Raw genomic sequence first — 22,796 nt, 5'->3', positions numbered from 1 at the left:
AACTCTTACCAACACATTGTTTTTCTTCTGAGTTAGTTCCTCTAAGGAGGAAAGGTCTGGTCTTTTCCCAAAGCCTTCCTGGAGCTCCTGCTGACTCGGGGACATAACTCTGTCAGGGATTTAATGCAATCCAGATGGAAACCTCCACTTGGCTCTTAAAACATGCCTTTTGGGAGTGCTGAGATTTGCAGATAAGCCTTGGGATGAGGGAGGAAGAAAAGGAAGCCAGAGGGTGGCAGAATATGAAGGTTGGGGTGGGAGAGTCATTTAGGGATGAGTTTGAACCTGATGGAACAGCCTCCTCCACAGCTGTCAGGCCTGTGGCCAGGGTTCGGGGACTCGGGCCACTAGCCCAGAATCTTAGGTCAGAGGCACATGCACTACCCCCATTCACAAATTCCCCAGACACTTTTGAATGCCCAGTGGCAGACACTGGAGTGGGACTTACGATGCACGGTTGAATAATATACAAAATACTGCCTTGAGGGCCTCACAGTCCAGCAAATGAGACAGCAAAATGGACAAGTGGATAGATCCCAGGAGATCATCAAAATTTAAAACAGACTACAGAGGGAGGACAAAAGAGGGTCACAGTCATGGAGGAATGGATGGTGGACTGGGACATGAAAAATCAACAGGCAAATGCCAGGGAACCAAGTTGGGAGGGAGACACCAGGCAGAGAAAAGAGCAGGGGCAAAGACATGGTGGCCTGCTGGATGGCAAATCATGGCAGCCAGGTGTGAAGGAGCTCTCAGGTTTCCTAGTGCTGCCCTACACAGTTCAGGGGAGGTGGTGTCAGCAGATGGTGTGTCCACTCCTGGTCCCTCCTCTTCTGAGCACTGTGACCTCGATGAAGGTGCTTCACCTTTCTGAGCACAAGTTTTTAAAATCTGTTTATGGAGAAGGTGGTTTTTAAATTAAAAATCAACATGAAAATAATATATCACATTGCATTGGGGGGTGGCTTTGGTTTCTTTAGACACAGGCTCTTGCTCTGTCACCCAGGCTGGTGTGCAGTGGTGCAAACACAGCTCACTGCAGCCTCACTCTCCTGGACCATCCTCCTACCTCAGCCTCCTGAGTAGCTGGGACTACAGGCATGCACCACTACACCCAGCTTGTATTTTTTTTTTAAAAAAAACAAGAATGTTGCATACATGTTTGTAATGAAGAACAGGCTTTTTGGTCCAACACTCTCTACCCATGATTCACTTCCCCAAGGCAGTGTCTTTTAACCATTCTTACTTTTATTTATTTAGATGGTTAGCCTCTGTAACTCTACATTAAATGCTTATGGGTCTGTTTCTTAATTTGCCAGCATTAGGTAATAAAAAACGATTTAGTTCACATAAACTCCTTTTTCTCTTCTTCTTTATTTGATTCATCTATCTATCTATCTATCTATCTATCTATCTATCTATCTATCTATCTAATCTGTTTTCTACTGGTTATATTTGAACATGTAAACAATTACTTATATATCTATTTCTTGTTTTAATTGACCCTATTTAATATCTTGACAACCCTGTATAAGGATAAGACTATTAACTCCTCCTTCTTCTTACATTCCCTCTATTAATGGAGGATTCCATTGGCTACACATTCATTTTTATATTGTTAAGATAGTTGGCAGGGGGCAGTGGCTTACTCACTCTTATAATATAGAAAATAATGGCAACGATTTCTTCCTTTCATTTAAAGTGCTGGGCCTTCATATTAACTGAAATGTGTACTGAAAGCCTAGAACTGGCCCTCTGCCCTGGTGCTGCAATCACAACACAGTCCCCGGCTCGGATCTGCACTCGGAGCAGGTGCACGTCTGCTTTCTTCCCAGGCCCTGCCTGAAGGGCATGAGCTACTTTGTAGTGAGGCTGTTATCTGTTTATACAAATAGGAAAGTTGAGGACCATATAGTGAATGTTCCATAAAATTAACTTGATTAATTTAGGGCATTTTTATTTATTCTTAAACTTTGTAGTTGTTGTTTTTTGTTTAAACTTATTTTGGTATTAAAATAAAAGTGTTACTTTTATTTTATATTAAAATAAAAATGTTACTTTCATTTTATATTAAAATGTATATTAAGGGGCGAGCACAGTAGTTCACGCCTGTAACCCCAACACTTTGAAAGGCTGATGCAGGAGGATCACTTGAACCCAGGAGTTTGAGACCAGCCTGAGCAACACAGTGAGGTCCTGTCTCTAGAAAAGCTAAAATTAGCCAAGCATGGTGGTGAAAGCCTATAGTCCCACCTACTTGGAAAGCTGAGGTGGGAGGATTGCCTGAGCCCAGGAGGTCGAGGATGCAGTGAGCTCCGATTGCACCACTGCACTCCAACCTGGGCAACAGTGAGATCCTGTCTCCAAAAAATCTTTTGGATTAAAATTATTTTGCAAAATGATGGATGATTCATATTCAAAGGCTCCAAAATGGAAGTGCAGAACAGATAATATTTTAATGTACTCCTTGGCCTGATAAAAAGCTAGGACTCTTGTTTTTTTAAAAGCCTACAGCACCTGGTATTCCCAGGAGGTCTCCCATCCAAGTACTAACCAGACCTGACCTTGCTTAGCTTCCAAGATCAAAAAATGCTAAGACCCTTGTTTGGCCCTCCACGTGGGCAGGGGATGCAGTTTGCTTACAGGTCCTTGAAATGCATACATTTAGGAACCACTGAGTCAAATGGATGGAGAATGGAAATCTAGGTGGTTGTTGACTTTAGCTGCAATGACTTTATCTTTGAGACAGGGTCTCACTCTGTCGCCCAGGCTGAAGTACAGTGGCGCAGTTGTAGGTCATACAGGCTCAAATTTTTAGGCTTAAGTGATTCTCCAGCCTCAGCCTCCCAAAGTGCTGGGATTACAGATGTGAGCCCCTACGCCTGGGCTGCAATGACTTTTTGTCCCCTCTGAGCACGTGCTCTGGAGGTCAGCTTAGGGTGGTACTGAGTGAGTGAGTGGTCTGCATTAGAAAGGGTTGATGAATGAGATGGTGACCTGGGAGGGACCAGGGCTGACTGCTGGGGCTCAGCCTACGAGTGGGCTAGACTGGTGGGGGATTGGAACGAGTCTTGTCTTTTCCTCCCTTGGAGATGTTGCTCAGGAGAGCCTGTGGCTTTGCTTTTCTTTGAGAACAAAGGAAAAAAGGGGGTTTTGTTATACTGAGATGGCTGGAACTGGAGCATCCAGTGGATGTCTAAAAATAACAGAGAAGGGAGATTATTTGAGGCTGGAACCCCAAGAAACCCCAGGCCGGTTGTGCTACAGAGCTCTGGGAAGCCTTCCTGTGGGAGGGAGGGGATGGGTTAGAAGTGGCGAAGGGCATGGTGTTTGGGGGAACTGTGGAGGGAACTGTCAGGTCAGGCCTGAGGTGGTTAGAGTGGCCTTTTACGTATGGTGTGATGTAAGCAGGTTTTGAACAGTGGGAAAGGGGGTTCCCTGTCAAATAATTTGGGGAAATGCTAGGTTTAACAAAGTCATTCAGGTTTCTTTACCACAGGGCTTGTACATGGTAGTGTGAACAGTGAATCTCCAGGAATCAAATATGTTTCTCCAAATTACAGACCCTTTCCCTGGAAACTGCCATGGATAGCAGGAGAGAAAAGGGTGGAGGGGTTAGAGGGGCTGAGATCATGGCGAATCTTGATCTAGAGGCCTCGGTCCATCCTGTGTGTGAGAGAAATACAGACAGAGAATTAAACATGCAGAGTCCTGGGCCCCATCCCTAACAGGAGGCCTGGGGCAGGGCCCAGGAATCTGTGTGCTTAACTGATTCCCATGCCAGGGCTCCAGGGACCACACTGAGAAACGAGCAATGCAGATGAGACAACACCAATGAACATAAGGCTTGGAAGCCACAGCTGTGGACTGCACTCAAGGATTCAAGCCTCCATGGGGGTGCAGGGCTGAGAGCTAAGAGCCTAGATCCCCGCCCCATCGAGGGATTTGGGTGGGGAGAGCTGAGCTGCCCTTGGTCTGGCTGTGCAGCTGACCCCAGCAAAGCCACTTGCCTTCCCCCTGGTGTCTGAAGTGAGGTACTGCAGTTCAGGGCTTACAGACCTCAGGGAGAGTGGGTTAGCCAGCATCTGCCCTCAGAGAAGTGAGAGGAGGAGGCCCAGCTCAACCCTGCCTCTTCCAGAAAGCCTCACTTCCCTAGCTCATCTGTGCTCCTGCAACACCCATTTCTGAAACACACCACCTCACTTTGCCACACCTCCTCCTGATGTCTCTCAAACGATCATTTTAGAGCTTATAGGAAAGACAGGGGCCCTGATAACTTTATCTCTCAAAGTAGGGAGCCCAGGGACACTGTCTATAGTGAAAATAGAAGTCTCCTACTTAGACTTACAAAGATAACAAGCAAGGAGTGAATGCCAGTGGATAGGCGGAAGGGGGAGAGGAGATTCCCCCGTCTGATACGGCCAAATGTCTATAAAGCAGATAGATGAAGACACAGCAGAAAGACATCGTACTGTATGGCTCCATTTATAGGACATGTGGAGAAGGCAAGATCAGAGAGATAGAAATCAGACCCATGGCTGTCAGGGAAGATTTGGGGATGAGCTGAAGAAGGAAATGGCTTTGCAGTCTGGCTGGGAAACAGGAGGAGGAGGAAACCTGTTAGGGAGCAGGATGGGTTAGGGAAAGTAACCTACCCCAGCAGACCGGAGGACACTAGTGGGAAGGATCAGCCTGCTTGGCCCAGTGCACAGAGCTTTCCCAACCCTGCCCTTCTGACTAATGTCTTAGGGATGGGAGAGGCGGGGTGGGGGTGCGGGGGAGGGATGTGGCCCAGGATTCCAGGAGGGGCAGTCACAGGATCTTGGGGAGGAATGAGAACAACAGCAAGAGCAACTGACTTGATCAGAGCTTCCCAAGTGCTGGCCATGGTGTGCTGTGGGCTTACTTAATCCTCACACAATTCTATGGACCCCTTATTACCCCTACGTTATAGAGGAGGAGCATGGAGCCCAGAGATATTACGTAATCTGCACAAAGTAACGCAACTGATAAAGAGAGGGATTTGAATGCAGGCGCCTCTGGCTCCAGCACCCTTGCCTTTAATGGCCACTGCTCTGTATTGCCACACAGGCCATGATGCCAGTGATGGTGGAGAATCTTCTGCCCCCTTCCTGCAATGCACCTATCCCACCATGGCTTGCACACTTCTGTTGATGGGTACCCACAATCTTCCTGGAGAGGCCATGCTAAAATAGACTCAAAGTCAACTTCCTTATACATTCATCCACAGCCCCAGTTACCCCTTTAATCCTTAAGGTAGTCATGAGTGCTGCTAGTCAGTCATCCCCATCTGCTCCTGTGCTCCAGGTGTGATTGCCCTTCCTGGCCCCATGAAGTTAAGGTACATGTTGCCACGTGACTTCCTTTGGCTGATGAAATGGGAGCAGAAGACTAAAAGGCCAGTGTGTGGTTTTCCTCTTTCCTATGTCATCGCTGTAGTGTCTGGGGGAGCTCATGCCTGCATGAAGCCTGACTTGCCCTGAATCCCTGAGCAACTAGGGTGAGCAGAGCTCCATGCTGACCTGTGTTGAACATGTAATGTGAGCAAGAAATAAACCTTGGTTGTGTGAGCCACTGAGATTTGGTGATTGTTTGTTATCATAGCAAAGCCTAACCTATTCTGGCTGAGTCTGGTCCCACAGAACAAGTGTCACTCAGGGCCAACAGCAGTCCAGCCTCTTCTAAGTCTCCTCTAAGCTGGATTGGCCCCAGTTTTTCCAGCTGAGCCTTCAGTTTGCTGACCTCTCATCTGATCTCTTATTCCAGACACACTGCAGTGTGGAAAGGGAGCACCATCACCCAGGAGCGATCTGTAAAGGCTGTTGTCCCTCCCCACTTCTCAGGATTCTTTCCACCTCAGTGATGCAGCCGGTGATCACACTGAGCCTTCAGCAGACAAACAAGGCTAACCTCCTCCCTGGGTTCCATTCTGACCTGCCTGGTTCTAATTCTTTGGGCTCTGGATAAAATGAGATTTCAATATGTAGAGCTAGATTGACCTGGTTCTGAGTTTCTTTCTATCTTGACACTACTACTTACTTCCTGTGTCACCATGAGCAAGTTACCTAACCTCTCTGAGCCTGTCTTCTTGAATGAAGGCTAGAAGTAATAAGACCAACTCTGAGAAGGCTGTCAGGTACAGCACCCAGCACGTCCCTGGTGCCTGGTGGGCCTGTGCAGATGTTATTTCCCTTGCTTTTCCCCTCACCCCCATCTCTTTCAGGCTCACAAGATGGAGAAAGGGGAAGGCATTTCTGGAATGAGGCCCTGCATCATTCCAGCTCCTGCATCATTGCTCTGTCCCAAACCTGGGTCTTAGGCCAGCCGGAGGCCCTCCTAACTCCCTTTCCAGGTCACAGCTGTCTGTTCCCCCTTCCCCGGTCACAGGGGGCTGCCCCATGGGGCTGGGAGAGAGGGAAGTGGACTCCAGGCTGCAGATGTCCGGGGCTCAGAGAAGGCTGCAGAGCTAATCCTGGGACTGCTGGCAAGGCCAGGCCAGGGCCTCAGAAGTGGCTTTTAAGGGCCCTCTCCTGCCTGCCGGCAGCCTGTGGCTTGGCTCAAATTTCCTAGGCCCCCAACTAAGGAACAGCTGCGTGGCTTCCCCTCTCCTCCCTCTATGTTCCCTCCTCTCTTTTGCAGACATGAGTCAAGCAAGGCTAGCCAGGGGTCTGGACAGGTTCCAGAAGGCTCCAGCCACTCAACCTGGGACTCTCTGAAGCCATGGGAGCTCAGACACCTGGGGTTTCTTGGGCCTTTCAACTCCAGACATATTCCTGCTGCTCTTCATTTGGCAGAAACCTTGGGCCCAGCTTTGATGTTTGGCTTGTCGTCCACCCCTTGGTTCCCTGGCTGGCCAGGCTTCCTGGGACACCTTCTACCCCGTGAGGTGGGGTGGGACCTGCCTTGGGGTGGGGGCCTCCTGGTTTGGCACTACCCCCACCCATAAGCCTTCCCAGCCTCCTGTTCTACCAGGTCCCTAAATGCCCCCCCTTCCAACTGCCTCCCAGAGCAATGACCTCTGACTTTCTGTGTCCTATCAATATCACCACACCCACCCCAGAGAGAGAAGTGTACGGCTGTGAGTGAGTGTGTGTGTACTCACTAATATTTCCTGAACACTTGTTTGATTTTATCCTTAACTATCTTGTTTTTTTCTTGACAAATAAGGAAATGAGATCCAGAGAGGGTTGGAAATTTGACTAGTTAACAGAAAGAGGAAATGGCAAAGCTAGGGTTTAAACCCCATTGTGATGATTCTGAGTCCAAGCTTTTTTTTCATCCCACCACATGGCCTGGAAAAGACCTGCCACACACTTGCCCAGGAACACTCGGGAAGCGAGTGATTCACCTCCCTGATATGAGCGGCCCATGACCGGGGACTCAGGCCACTTCAGCAGGACACGCTTGGCCCAGAGCAACAGTGAGGAGAGGATAATTTGGCTAGTGCAGGAGACCCCCACACTAGTTCCTCTTGGTGAGGGGTCTCCAGGGCGAAGCATGAATCTGCCCCAGCTGGGCCTCCAGTCTCCCTCAGAGTACAACTTCCTTTCGGTGCTGGGAGTGAACCCGAGGGAACAGATGGGTGCTGCATGAGCATATATGATCCTGAAGCATGAGCCAGCTATTTCTTCTGGTGTCCACCAAAGAAACGAAGATCTGAGCCATGCTGCAAGGAAAATCTGCCCTTATGAGTTTACTGAGGGACTGTAGGGGGAATTCTACCAGGTGTCTGGTAAAAAAGATACCTTTTTTTTTTTTTTTGAGACAGGGTCTCTCTCTGTCACCCAGGCTGGAGTGCAATGGTGTGATCTCAGGTCTCTGTGGCCTCGAACTACTGGGTTCAAACAATCTACCCATCTCAGCCTCCTGAGTAGCTGGGACTACAGGTGCACACCACCATGGAGGCTAATTTTTGTAGAGATGGGGTTTCAACATGTCGCCCAGGATGGTCTTGAACTCCTGAGCTCAAGCATCCTGCCCACCTTGGCCTTCCACAGTGCTGGGGTGACAGGCCTGAGCACCTGGCCGTAACATACTTTCAAGGGGAATTTAGACTCTGCACAGTGCCGACCTTGTGATGATAAACTAGCCCCAAACATGGAGCAGTGGGTGGCCCCTTACTCCCAGCAAGTCTTTCTCTAATGGTGGGATTCCAGGATGGGGGAGAGGGGCCTTCTGGGACCTCAGTCTCACACCACCGGGTCCCGGGGTTCCCTGTTGTCTCTTACCAATCTAGGTTTCCAGCGTGGTGCAGTGAAGGAGCATGTGACGGGGAATGAGACCCAGTCCCCAGCCACACTCTGCAATGGGACCATGGGCAAGTCTCTTAAACTCACTCCAGGCCCCAGTTTCCTCATCTGTCAGCTGAGGCTACTGGACAAATGACCAGATGAAGTTCCAGAGCCCTCGAGGACTCCATCTGGGCTGGAGATGGCTCAAGCCCCTGTCCAGGAAGCAGAATTGCCTCTAGCACAGGTTACATCTGACCTGAGGCCACTGGCTTGTGGTTCAGGACTGGTTACCAGATCTGCTTCCAAGGATGGTGTCATCACCTCATTTTATAGGTGAGAAAAACACGATTGTAGCCCAAGGGTGCTGTGTAGCCTTCCCTGTCCCTCTGGCTCCTACTACCTCCACCCTCTGTCTGTCCCTATGCTCTGAAGCTCCCATGTTCTGGCCTTGTACTACTCAGGCCTGCTCTCCTCCGAGTCCGCAGGCTCAGGGCTCTGCAGGCATCTTCATCACCTCCCAGGAGCCCCAGCCCACAAACAACCGCCCATTTCCTTTTCCTCTGTTTCAAAGCTGCATGTTTTGGCCTGAAATAGTCATGGGCCCCATGGACATTTAGCACCAGCTGGCTGACATTGGACAGGTCACTTGAGCCCTGAGCCTTGGCCTGGACATGTATGAAACCGGGACTGCAATAATCACAGCAATTGGAGCCGCTGTCTTGCACTGGGTGCTTACTGAGACAGGCTGGACACCACGTCCTCACTACGAGCCCATGAAATGCGAGCCATCTCTCTCCCATGATGAGCTTGAGACTGCGCCCACCTGGCAGAGGTGTGGGACTGCTCACAAGGGCCTGGTGTACAGTAGGTGCTCAATAAATGGGGACAACTCTGTTAAAATTGGTGGAACCCCAGGGGGAGTGGCTCAGCATCAGGTGGTTTAAAAACCCTCTGCCAGGTCAGGGCTGGCCTGGAATTGAAGGACGACAGCAGAGGAGGGTGTTGGTGGGCCCTGCAGAGGGCAGCTGGAGGCAGGCAAGGCTGGGGAGGTGGGCAGTACAGGTACCCTGCACCTACTGCATTAGCCCCATTTTTAAATATTAAAATCTTGTTACATAGAATCAGCCATTTGTGAGTGTTACTTAGTATATTCATGCTGCTGTGCAACCTCTATTTAATTCCCAAACATTTCACCACCCAAAAAGGAAACCCCAGAGGCATTAAGCAGCCGCAATCCATTCTCCCCTCCCCGCAGCCGCTGGCCATTGCTAAATCTGTTTTTCGTCTCTGGATCTACCTGTTCTGGGTGTTTCATTCACATGGAATCACACACTACATGTCTTCTCTCTTCTGGCTTCTCTCATGTGGTGTTGTGTTTTCAAAGTTGCTCCTTGTAGCACGGGTCAGTACTTCACTCCTTTTTAAGGCTGAATGACACGCCATTGTATAGACGGACCACATCTTGTTTGTCCATTCATCCTTGATGGATATTTAGCCATTTCAATCACTGGCCCCTTTGAGAAGTGAAAGCCATTGAAAGCCTGGAGTGGGTCCCGCTATCATTACTCAGCCCTTGGGAGTAGGCATGGCCCCATCCTGAGTCCTCTTCCCATAAAGTGTCCTCTCCTGGTAGCTGCTGTGGCCGCCATGGTGTTCACTGGAGCAGCTGCTGGACAGGGGCTGTGGAGAGCACTTCCAAGTTGCTTTTCTTTTATTCAGATCTCATGGACCAAAACAGGGAGAAGAGGATAGGAAGAGAAAGGGAAGCTGAAGGGAGAGGAAAGGGATGAGGCTGAGCTCTCACAAAAGCTTCTGGAAGCTCCTGGGTAGTGACTGGAGTCCAACAGGGCACAAAGCCTAGTTGTGCTCAGGTCTTACTGAAGCCCACCTGAGCTTCATCAACTGGACAGGGCTTGGCTTGTACAGATGGGGAAACTGAATCCCAGGGAACAGCAGGAGCTTGCCCAAACTGCGGCCGAGTGCATGATCAACCTTGGACATGTTGGTGCTCACTGCAGGTTTGTTCTGCCTGCCTGACAACAGCACAAGGTGTGATGTAGGCTTGGAGGGGTCACCCAGCCTCCCCAGTGGGCCCAGTCCACAGCTGGGGAAGTGCACAAGTGTTAGCTCCTCCCATGAAATGGGTGAGCGAGCCAGCAAGGGATCTGGAACCCTGGGTTCCAGCCACCACCCGCTGCTCCTGCAAATATCCTCTGCCCTCTCAGCCTCCCTTGCCTCATCTATAAACACTTGTGTTCCCTGATAGGTGGCTGTGGGGCCCAAATATGACCATACCTGCAAAAGGGGTTGGTAGGTTGTAAAGTCAAACTACTAACTCTTTTGGCTCATCATAGCCCAGGCAGGCAAGGTCCAGCAGTCTTCTTTCCCTAGAGGAAGGATTGCTCTGTTCAAAAGGGGTGTTTGCCTTACCCCACTCTGGGCCTGTCTTCAGGCCCCTTTGGTCAGGAACACACTTGAACCAAACCCTTGCTCCCAGCCCCCCTTCACCAGGAAAAGGACTGCACCTGATCAGCATTAATCTGCCCCTGTCTCACCAGACTCATGCTCAGTTAAGTCCGTCCCGTGCCAGTACCTCTGTCCCCGTAAAATGAATGCATTACACACGAATGTTCATTGCAGCACAGTTTACAATAGCAAAGACCTGGAACCAACCCAAATGCCCATCAATGATAGACTGGACAGGGAATACACCATGGAATACTATGCAGCCATCAAAAACAATGAGTTTGTGTCCTTTCTAGGGACATGGATGAACCTGGAAACCATCATTCTCAGCAAACTGACACAAGAACAGAAAATCAGACACCACATGTTCTCACTCATAGGCGGGTGTTGAACAATGAGAACACATGGACACAGGGAGGGGAGCATTACACACTGGGGTCTGTTGGGGGGAAATAGGGGAAGGACAGTGGTGGGTGGGGAGATGGGGAGGGATAGCATGGGAAGAAATGCCAGATGTGGGTGAAGGGGAGGAAGGCAGCAAATCACACTGCCATGTGTGTACCTATGCAACAATCTTGCATGTTCTTCACATGTACCCCAAAACCTAAAATACAATTTAAAAAAATGAACGCATTATTCTCCCCTGTTCCCTCTCACTCAGAGCTGTGCCTTCCCATCAGGCTGGGTGCTGAGCCATTCACTGGGCCTCCCATCCTCAGCCACCAGAGGCTGCTCCCGGTCTTAGCCACCCCCAGGTCACGAGTGAGAGGTCCAGGGTCCACACACCTGGACCACAGCCCTAGGCCCTTGTGTGGAATGTCAGTGATAGGGCCCTCCCTCACTCCCTTCCTTGCACACATGGATTTTTGTACTCTGGAATGTTGTGCACTGTTTTAGGCACATGGAGAAATAAAAGTCCCTGCCCTCCTGGAGCTTACATTCTAGTGAGGGGAGACAAATATGAAATTTACACAGGAAGGAAATTGTACAGAACGTTAGAAGGTGATAAGTACTATTTACAGACAAAGAGAAACGGCACTGCAGTAAGGGGGTCAGGAGTGTGGCGGGGGCGGAGGGGAAGCAGCAGCAGTGCCGTCTGGAAGAGGAAGATCTGGACAGGTGTTCCTGAGAGGGCAACAGCTGAGGCAGCCACCAGACATCCCCTACCAGAGGACTGATGTTTTTAGAGTGCTGGTGTCAGGCACTAGTTTTCACTTTTTCCAGGGTCAGGAAGACACAGGGTTATGGGTGAAGCTATTCTGGGTGATGCTGGGAGGTGTCCTTCTCCCCCATGGGCTGTCCTGCTGGAGCTCAGGGAGGCTGTGTGGCCTAAAAGGGGACTGCAGTCAAAGACTGGGGCAAAGTGAAGTCACGGTCTGATCCAAGCATGGGAGCTTTGTCTATAAAGGCAAGCCAGTGGACCAACGAAACCGGTCTTGGCTGGGCATGCTGACCTTGCCAGGCAGTGATGCTGTGAAGGGTTCCTGGGGAGCTATGAGCCACCTCTGGGGAAGGGGGCATGAGTTTCATGGAGGAGCCTAGGACACGTGAGCTGTCAGAGACATGGATTTCCTCTCCCAGCTCTCTCTGTCACCTGCCTGCCCTCTCCACACACACACTCTACACTATACTGCACACACTCACATAGCTCACACACCCACCCACCCACACAAAAACACACCGCCACACACTCGACTCGGAAAGACCCACCAAGCACACTCTCCCACACTTAAGCACACACCCCACATCCACACACACAACACACTACAGACTCATGCACACTCACACATACCACAAACACTAGACACACACAACACACCTATCCACCATACCCTCAACTGGATGCACACACACGTGCATGCGTGCACACACACACACACACACACTCTATTGTGAAGCATGGACCTGCAGCGTCTAGACAGGCTCTTCCAAACCCTTTGTCCCTTCATGGAGCTGGTTGGGTTCCAATTTCCTGAGCTGATTCTTTGGGGTGTGAGTGTCCTTTATCTCTGTCCCAGGGCAGGAGGACAGAAAGGTCAGAATTTCTAAGTCTTTCGTCAAATGTCCACTATGAAAAGGAAGTTTTTTCTTAACTATACAGAGCTTATATAGAAAAAGAAAAAGACCCTCCGAAATAAATCTTAGAAACTGGGTTTCAGTCCTAGCCCAACTGGTTGTCAGTTAATGCCACTGTGTAAGCTGCTTTACCCATTCAAAGCCTCCGTTTTTCTTCATCGCAAATGGGAATGGAAAACCGCTTTTTTCAAACTTCTCCAGGTGAATAAAATCTATGTGAGATTACTTTGTAACCTAAAAAAAAGAATTCTTAAAGTAGATTATCTATAAACAGTATCTGCCTCATTGTGTGAGCCAGACAGGCAACTTGGAAGGCGGAGGCAGGAATGGGGAGCATGTCTTCTCCTCTGTTGTGTTCCTCCCCCACTTCCTGCAGGTCAGGGCATCCCACGCTCCATAGGATGTGAAGTGATCAAGCAGGGACCCTGCTGCCTCCAGGGGAGGGCTTAATGGAGTCACACAGGAAGTAAGATGCTGCTTACAGGGGCCAGCTCTTATTATCTTGGGAAGTGAGTGATTCTTACCAGGAACTGCCCTCCCTTGAATTGTTCAGGGATGAGAAGATGCAGCCAGTGAGGGGGAGAACAGCAATGCAGGACAGAGAGCCTGCCTTGAAGAGAGGCAGAGAGCTGCAGTCATCCAGCTCTACCCTGCCCTGCTCAGTGCCAACATCAGCATTTTGCAGAGGGCACTGGAAGGAAATCTGTACTGGGTGAGAACTTCTCTGAGCAAGGCAGAGCTGCTCTGGACAATCTCAGGGCTGGGAGTCCTATGCAAGAAGGGGCCTAGCCCTCTCTGGCCACTGTAAAACCATGCAGTGAGCACTTAAAGCCTCTTTAAAGATGGAGACTCTGCAATTATCAAAATACTAGCTCTAGAGGGTTAAGGTTGACAGCATTCTGGGGCTCAGCAGTAGCCCTGAGGCTTTGAGGACCTGAACCTCATCTTTATGGTCTAAAATGGCTCACAGTGTGTCTGCATCCAGGCAGCAGGATACTGTGGAGCAACCCACAATCTCTGTCACACGGCAAGGAAAGGAGCCCCTATACTGGTCATTCTGTTTTTCACTCCCTGGCCCCCAGTACTTCTTTGCCTTTCTCTCTGCCTTGTGCCCTGGGAGGCTCACTCCTGTAGGCTGAGTCTCTGACTCTTTGCCTCTGGTTTTTGGTTAACCAATGGGCGGCACCATGGGACTCTGGATGGTGGAAGGAGAGAAGGTGTTTCCATCCTGCATCTGCAACTGCATGATCTCCCGGGTTGCTGTTCCCTTGGGTGACTCTATCATGGCTCCAGCTCTTATAAAGTCCAGCACATTTCCTCTCCTAACCCTTTCAGCCTAGGGGTGCTAAAGTCTTCCCATGGTTGCTAGTTTCTGGGAGCCTCTCCATTCCACATCTAGCCCCTTAACCTGCCACCTGTCTCAGTATTGCTTTATAGTATCTTTATGGAAGCCATCTGGAGTGATTCTGTTTCTGCAGAGACCCAGATGGGTGCATCCCCCAAGGGGAAATTATGTACACACATCTGGTTCAGATGGAATAGTCCTGACTCTTGGAGTCTATGTTCTCAACCTTTCCCCTTCTCTCTTTGCAAAATTCTACTCTCGACAACTGTTTTTCCTCTAGATGTGCCGGGCATCACCAAAGCCTTGGCCTGAGCATACAGTTGCAACTTAACATCTTCCACCAAATGCAAAAGGACTGTCTCAGTGACTGAATGAATTTGCTGAGAGTGGAGGACCTGAAGGGACAAGGCTGCCTTTCTGACCATCAATCAAAAGCTTAGGAGCCAGGTGGCTAGGTGCAGTGTCTCACACCTGTAATCCTAGCACTTTGAGAGACAAAGTCAGGTGACTGCTTAAGATCAGCTGTACAAGACCAGCCTGGGCAATATGATGAAACCCCATCTCTAATAAAGAAAGAAGGAAAAAGGAAAGAAAGAGAGAGGGAAGGAGGGAGGGAGAGAGCGAGAAAGAAAGAAAGAAGGAGAAAGAAAGAGGAAGGAAGGGAAGGAAGAAAAGAAAGAAAAAGAAAATTAGCTGGGCATGGTGGCGTGCACCTGTAGTCCTAGCTACTCAGGAGGTGAAACGATGTGGATAGCTTGAGCCCAGGAGGTCAAGGCTGCAGTGAGCCAAGATCGCGTTACTGCACTCCAGCCTGGGCAACAGAGCAAGACCCTGTCTCAAAACAAAGAAACAAGAGAAACAAAACAACTTAGGGACCTTAGAGCAATCTGTTGATATTCCTCATGTAGGAATCATATGATCCCTCATGTAGGACTCATGCAGGTGAAGAGCCTCTCTGGCAGACAGGCAGCCAATCACTGTGTGCGTACTTCCAGTGATGAGAGCTCAGTACATCTTGAAGCAGTTCATTCTATTACTAAATGCTTTGCTCTAATTATACGTTACAGTCAAAATCTATCTTCCTCTAATTTCTACTCATAGGACACAGTTGTGAACTTCATACAAGTCTGCCTCTTCTTCCACACAACAGTCCCTCAAAGACTCAGTGACTGTGTCCTCCTGGGTCATGTTTTTCTCCAGGCATCTCATGTCTAGCCCCCTCTCCACGTGGCTTCCAGGTGGCCTCCTTTCCTTCTTCCCTTCTAATCTTGGTAGAAACCCACTACAGCAGGGTAGGCCCCCAAATTCTGACCAAAGACTGTCCCTGGCCTGTTAGGAATGGGGCTGCACAGCAGGAGGTGAGTAGCAGGCAACCAAGGGGAGCTTCATCTGTGTTTACAGCCGCTCCCCATCCCTCGCATCACCACCTGAGCTCCGCCTCCTGTCAGATCAGTGGCAGCATTAGATTCTCACCGAGCAGGAACCCTACTGTGAACTGCACATTCGAGGGATCTGGGTTGCCGGCTCCTTACGATGGGGCTCTAACTGATGCCTAACGATCTGAGGTGGAACAGTTTCATCCCAAAACCACCCCTAAGACCCACTTGATCATGGCGTATTATCTTTTTGATTCATTGTTAGATTCGGCTTGGTAGTATTTCGTTGAAAATTGTTTCATCTATGTTCATTAGGAACACTGGCCTGCAGTTTTCCTTTTTTGTGTATCCTTGCCTGGTTTGAGTATCAGGGTAGTGCTGGCCTTATAGACTGAGTTAGGAGGAATTCTCTCCTCTCCAGTTTTTGGGAGTAGCTTGAGAAGAAATGGTATTTGTTCTTTTTTGTTGTTGCTTGTTTTCTTTTTTGGCACTTGTAGCACATTGCCAAGAGAATATAAGAATACATTTCGATAAAAGAAAAATGGGCAAACAAATAGACACATTATGAGAATCTCTAAGGTTCTATTAAGATGTGGGAATTTCTTAACCTCTCAATCATCAGGGAAATGGATATTACAACCACAACAAAGCCACAGGTCATCAGATGGGCAAACATTAGAAAGTTGTGCAATCCTAAATGTTGGGGAAGATGCTGACCATCAGAAGCACTGGGAAAAGCCCTTTACGAAGCTCTCAAGCAGCATCCACTAATGACAAAGATCCCAGTGAGCAGTGACTCCAATCCCAGCAAAGAAATGCTCAGGCTCAATTCAAATGAGAGGCAAGCACATTCACAGCAGAGCCAGCTGTGATGGTGCACAGTAAAGACAGCAAATGGCCACCTGCAGCAGGGTGGGTAAGGGTGGTGCATTTTTGGGATCCACAGGACTTTGCAGGCACAGGCCCCTTATAAATTCAGTAATCACCTGGGGTCTGAGTGGTTTTCCTTCACAGAGCCATCCTTCTCTTGGTACTGAAACCCTGAGCCTTTTTTGTCCATAAAGCCATCTTCTTAGGACTGAGACATCATGGTGGAGACTGGAGATCCCACCAAGGGGTCTAGAGGTGGGAGTAGTTCTGTGAAGTGAGGGAATAACTGAGTGTCTGGCAAGAAGTGGAAGACATATGGGCTCTGAGCCCAGAGGGGCCTGGGGCTGGGGCTGGGAGTGATCCTGGGCCTGGGCCTGGGACTGGGGCTGGGGCTGGGGCTGGGAGTGAGCCTAGGCTTGGCATCCAGCCAGGGCTTAAGATGGGACCCGGGCCTGGGAGTCTGCCTAGGCCTGGGGTCTGGGTAGGGCTGGGGATGGGGTCTGGGTAGGGCTGGGGATTGGGCCTGTGATTGGGCCTGGGGTCTGTACTGGGGCTGGGGATTGGGCCTGAGAGTGGGCCTGGGATCTGGGCTGGGCCTGGGATGGCGCTGGGATTGAACCAGCGCCCGGATCCAGGGCAGCTGGGATGCCCTTCTGGGCTCCGCACCCAGGGCCAAACCAGACCTCGTCGAGGCTGCAGATCGTGGGTTCTGCCACTGGGAGGATTCCCGAGGGTCCTGGCTGAGGGGAGGAGGCAGCGGCTGCAGGGATGGGGGGCGCCGCTCGGGCTCCGCGGCCTCTCCGCCCCGCCCCGGGGACTCTAGGGCTCCGAAGCTAGTTTGCAGGATGATTCTTCAACCACACCTGCAGTTGGTGCTCCCAGAGGTCGAGGTTCTCAGCCAGCTTCTGTCGCTTGTCCTGATTCAGGTACTGCTCCTCCCTGAGTAAGTTTCTAGCGCTTCCTGCTGCCTGCGAGTGTAGACCCTGCGCCCCTACACCTGTCTCCTTGGAGGGTCCGGGGACAGGGGAGGGCCTTGGGAATGACTAGGGTCTTGCATCGGAGTCCTGCTCTGTTCCCAAACACGAGTCGTTTGTTATTCCTTCTAAGTTTGGTAGAACTCAGCAGAAAGGCCATCGGGAGCAGGACCTCTTGTTGTTGGAAGACTTTTTATTATCGATTCAAACTCACTCTTCATTGTTGTTCAGTTCAGGTTTTCTGTTTCTCCCAGGTTTAATCATGATAGGCTGTATACGTCCAGGAATTGATTCCTTTCCTCTAGGTTTTCCCATTGATTCGCGAACAGCTGTTCACCAGAGCCTCTCATGACCCTTTGTATTTCTTTGGTAACAGCTGTGATGTCTCCTTTTTCATTTCCGATTTTACTGCTTTGGGTCTCCTTTCTTTTCTTCTTGGATAGTCTCACAGTGGTTTACCCATTTGATTGTCTTTGCAAGAAACCACCTTTTTATCTTGTTGATCCTTGGTGTTTCTTTTTTGTCTTGATCTCATTCATTTCTGCTCTGACGCTTACCATTTTCTTCTAATTTGGGGTTGCTTTGTTCCTGCTTTTTGAGCTGCTTGAAGTGCGTCATTCGGTTGTTTATGTGAAATCCTTCCACTTATCCAGTGTAGGCGTTGATTGCCATAGACTTTCCTCATGGTGCTGTTCTGCTGTGTCCCATCAGTTTTTCTTGCTTCTGTTTTTATTTGTTCAAAGAACTTTTGAAATTTCCATCTTAATTTCTTCATTCACCCAGTGGTCATTCAGGAACATGTTTAATGTCTATTTGTACAGTTTTCAAATTTTCTCTTGATATTGATCTCCAGTTTCATTCCACTGTGGTCTAAGAAGATACTTGATATGATTTCAATTTCTTTAAGTTTGTTGAGCCCCATTTTGTGCCCTAACACGGAGAATGCTCCATGTGTTAATGAGAAGAGTGTGTATTCTGCAGCTGCTGGTTGGAATGTTCTGTAAATATTTATTAGATCCATTTGGTCTAAAGTGCAGTTTAAATCCAATGTTTCTTTGTTGATTTATGTCTAGATGATCTGCCCAGTGCTGAGAGTGGGATACTAAAGTCCTCAACTGTTACCATTTTGCAGTCAATTTCTCCCTTTAGATTTAATGATATTTGCTGTGTATGTCTGGAGCCTCTGGTGTTAATTGCATATATATATATATATATATATATATATATATATATATATAGAGAGAGAGAGAGAGAGAGAGAGAATTGTTTTATTCTATTGCTCAATTAAACCCTTTATCATTATGACCTACTTTGTCTCTTTTTAGAGTTTCTGATTTAAAGTTTGTTTTCTCTGGTATAAGTGTAGCTACTCCTGATTGCTCTTGATTTCTGTTCATGTGGTATTACCTTTTTCTATCTCTTTACATTCAGTCGCTAAGTGTCTTGACAAGTGAAGTGAGTTTCTTATAGCCAGAATATCGTTGGGTCATGCTTTATCCATTACACCAGTCTGTATCTTTTAAGTGGGTAATTTTACCCATTGACAGTCAAGGTTAGAGTTGATAGGTGAGGACTTATTTCTGTCATTTTGTCCACTGTTTTCTGGTTGTTTTGTACACTCTTTATTCTTTTTTCTCTCGTCACTTATTGGTGCAGTTTGGTGGTTTTCTTGAGTGGTAACATATGAATCCTTTCTCTTTCTCATTTGTGTCTGCTCTATCACAGAATGTTATACTTCTGTGTGTTTTCATCATGGCAGACATTGTTCTTTTGCTTCACTATGTAGGATTCCCTTCAGCATTTTTTTTTGTAGGGCCAGTTACAGGGCAATGAATGTTTTCAATTTTTGCTTTTCTGGTAAAGATTTCTTCTTCTTCATTTTGTTTCAAAGAAATAGGGTCTCACTCTGTCACCCAGGCTAGAGTACAGTGGCATGATCATAGCTCACTGCAGCCTTGAACTCCTGGAATCAAATGGTTTCCCCACCTCAGCATCCTGAGTCTCTGGAATTACAGATGTGAGCCACTGAGCCAGGCACCTTCATTTTTGAATGATAGTTTGCTGAATGTAGTATTCTGGGCTGGCAGATGTTTTTGTTTCTGTTGTTGTTGTTTTTGGCATTCTATTTTCTCCTAGCCCATAACGTTTCTGCTGAGAAATCCACTGTCATCTGAAGGAGATTCCCTCATAAGGGACTTGCTGCTTTCCTGTTGCTGTTATTTGAATTTCTCTCTGTCTTTCAGCAGTTTGACTATAATGTACCTTGGAGAAGACCTTTTCGGGTTCTAATCTATTTGGGGATCTTTGAGCATCATATATCTGGATCTAGATCTCTGGCAAGACTTGAGAATTTTTCAGTTAGTATTTTATTAAATAGGTTTTCTACATATTTGCTCATTTCTTCTCTGTCTGGAATTCCCAAAATTTTAGAATTTGGTCACTTATGTGTCCCATCAGTAATGGAGGTTTGCTTCATGTATTTATTTATGTGGTCTGAGTTATTTTAAAAGACCTGTCTTGAAGTGCAGAAATTCTTTCTTTGGCTTGATCTTCTTATTGTTTGGGTGAAATTGATATGTCAAAGGGCTTATGCCTGCTTCAGATTGCCTCTCCTAAGATAAACAGCGGTATGTGTTTACCTTTTCTATCAAAGTCTGCTCTTAGCCAGGTGCGATGGCTCAGGCCTGTAATCCCAGCACTTTGGGAAGCCAAGGCAGGCCGATCTTTCACATATTCTTCCAATACTTTTATGTTTTCTAACCAACTTTCACGAGGTATAATTTCCGTATAACAAAAGGCATCTATTTAAAGGATACAATTTGATGAGGCTGACACATGTACATCCTTAGGACATCATATGATTTTTCTTTAAATCTTAAATCACAGTGCATTTTGGAATTTATATCACTGTCTACTTTGAGGAAAGAACTAAAATTTAGTTCTTTTTGAGGTCAGGAGTTCAAGACCAGCCTGGCCAACATAGGGAAATTCTGTCTCTACTAAAAATACAAAAAACTTAGTTGGGCATGGTGGCAGGTGTCTATAATTCCAGCTACTTGGGAGGCTGAGGCAGGAGAATTGCTTAAACCTGGGAGGAGGAGGTTGCAGTGAGCTAAGAATGGACCACTACATTCCAGGCTGGGCAACAGAGCAAGACTCTGTCTCAAAAAAAAAAAAAAACTTCAGTTGTTGTTCCATGCATGTTTTTTCAATAGACTGTTTGGCTTTTTTTCATTTTTGAACTCCAGATATTTATGAGGTCAGCCCTTTTCCTGAGATCTGAGTTACAAGTATTTGTCCAGTTTGCATTGTCTTTTGATTTTTCTTATGGTGCTTTATGCCATGTAGATTTTTTTTGAATTTGTGTAGCCAAATGTATTAATCAATTTATTTTATGATTTTTGGATAGAGTCACAGTTAGAGGGTCTCCAGTCACCCCACTCACTTCAAGGTTAGAATGGAATTCTTTCACATATTCTTCCAATACTTTTATGTTTTCTAACCAACTTTCACGAGGTATAATTTCCGTATAACAAAAGGCATCTATTTAAAGGATACGATTTGATGAGGCTGACACATGTACATCCTTATGACATCATATGATTTTTCTTTAAATCTTAAATCACAGTGCATTTTGGAATTTATATCACTGTCTACTTTGAGGAAAGAACTAAATTTTATTCTTTTTATTTTTTGAGACAGACTTTTGCTCTTGTCACAGGCTGGAGTGCAATGGCATGTTCTCAGCTCACTGCAACCTGAGCCTTTTGGGTGATTCTTCTGACTCAGCCTCCCATGTAGCTGGGATTACAAGGGCCCAGCACCACATCTGGCTTAATTTTTATATTTTTAATAGAGATGGGGTTTCACCGTGTTGGCCTGGCTGGTCTCAAACTCCTGACTTCACATGATCCACCCACCGTGGCCTCCCAAAATGATGGGATTACGGGCGTGAGTCACGGTGTTGGGCCAATTTTATTCTTTTAGTTTTCAGGTGATTGGCCAGGTGTCTGAACACCCTGCATTGAGATGCTTCCTTTGTCCCATTCTCTATTCCCGTATGGATTTCTGTCACTTCTGGACTTGCTCTTCTATTACATGTATCTGTCTGTCCACACACACATTTACTGCACTGTTTTAATAATTGAAGCTTCATAACCGAATTGCCTTTACTAAATGACACCAGCTTCAATTCCAATTAGAGCAAATACCTGATTAGGTATTTGAGAGCAAGATAGATGTTCTCAGTGCTCAAGCTTGAGAGTTTCTTTCCCTGTGTCAGGCCGTCCCTTAACTCTTAAAGAAAGGTACCCCCCCCATTTTATAAATACAGAAAGTGAGGTGAAGTCAAGGAAGGTCAGTCACCAGCTGTGGTGACTGTGCCAGCTCTGAATTTGCAGGGTTTAGGGACACCCAGCCTCATATGCCCATCATGTGGATAAGAACATTGGGCCGAGATAGAGACATGTGGAAGAGACAAATCTGACCATGCATTATCACTCAACCACTCACTCATTCACCACTTCGCCCCAGCATGGACTGACCATGTGCTGAGGCCGAGCCCTGCACTGGGGCACAGAGGGGCTGCCCCTTCCCCTGGGATCTCACAGTGGGCCAGAGGGAAAGGTGAGGAAGCACCGAGGGACAGGAGGATGTAACTGTGGTGGAAGTAGAGGGAGGAATGGGCTGTGGGAGCCCAGAGCGGGGCCTCTTGGTCCTGGCCTGGGCCCCCTTCCAATGCTGAAAGTAGGGCCTGTGCCCAGGACTTTGCAGCAGGAGGGTTATTTGATAAAGTGAATCCTGGGAGCAGAGTGAGGGTCTGGGAAAGTGAAGGAGAGAGAAGCTAAGCGTATACTGTAGAGATGACCACGCTGAGGGCAACTGAGGCTTAACCCAGTGTGATCTCTAGGATGCATCTAGAAAGTGAATCGTGGCTGGGCACTGGGCGTGCTGGCTCACACCTATAATCCCAGCACTTTGGGAAGCTGAGGCAGGCAGTTGACCTGAGGTCAGGGGAGGCCTAACCAATATGGTGAAACCCTGTCTCTCCTAAAACTACAAAAATTAGCCAGGCGTGGCAGCAGGCGCTTGTAATCCCAGCTGCTCAGGAGGTTGAGGTGGGAGAATCGATTGAACCCAGGAGGTGGAGGTGGCAGTGAGCTGAGATCAGGCCACTGCACTCCAGCCTGGGTGACAGAGCAAGACACTGCCTTAAAACTAAAAATAATAAAATAAAAAAAATTTTTAAATTTGCATTCACCTTGCGCATCTCTGTCCCTCAGTGAAAAGGGGAAAAGCATTTAATTCCACGTTCCTGTCTCCACTGGCTGAGGGCTGCGCCGTGGGAACCGGGCAGGAGTCCTCTAGGGATGTGTGGATCGGGGGATAGCCAGCATGTGTGGACTTTTTGCCAGAGCTGTGGCTGCAATCTGCAGCC

The 22,796-nt window shown here is 48.1% G+C and overlaps 1 pseudogene; it reads right to left on the bottom strand.

Moving 5' to 3' along the window:
* Positions 1-8,671: 8,671 nt before the first annotated feature.
* Positions 8,672-17,442, bottom strand: LOC128929203 (uncharacterized; annotated as a pseudogene).
* Between the last annotated feature and the right edge of the window lie 5,354 nt (positions 17,443-22,796).

Source organism: Callithrix jacchus, chromosome 12, assembly GCF_049354715.1.
Source record: "Callithrix jacchus isolate 240 chromosome 12, calJac240_pri, whole genome shotgun sequence".
Classification (NCBI taxonomy): Eukaryota; Metazoa; Chordata; class Mammalia; order Primates; family Cebidae; genus Callithrix; species Callithrix jacchus.
Note: the sequence above shows the minus strand (reverse complement) of the source record. Positions and strands in the feature narration are given on the sequence as shown.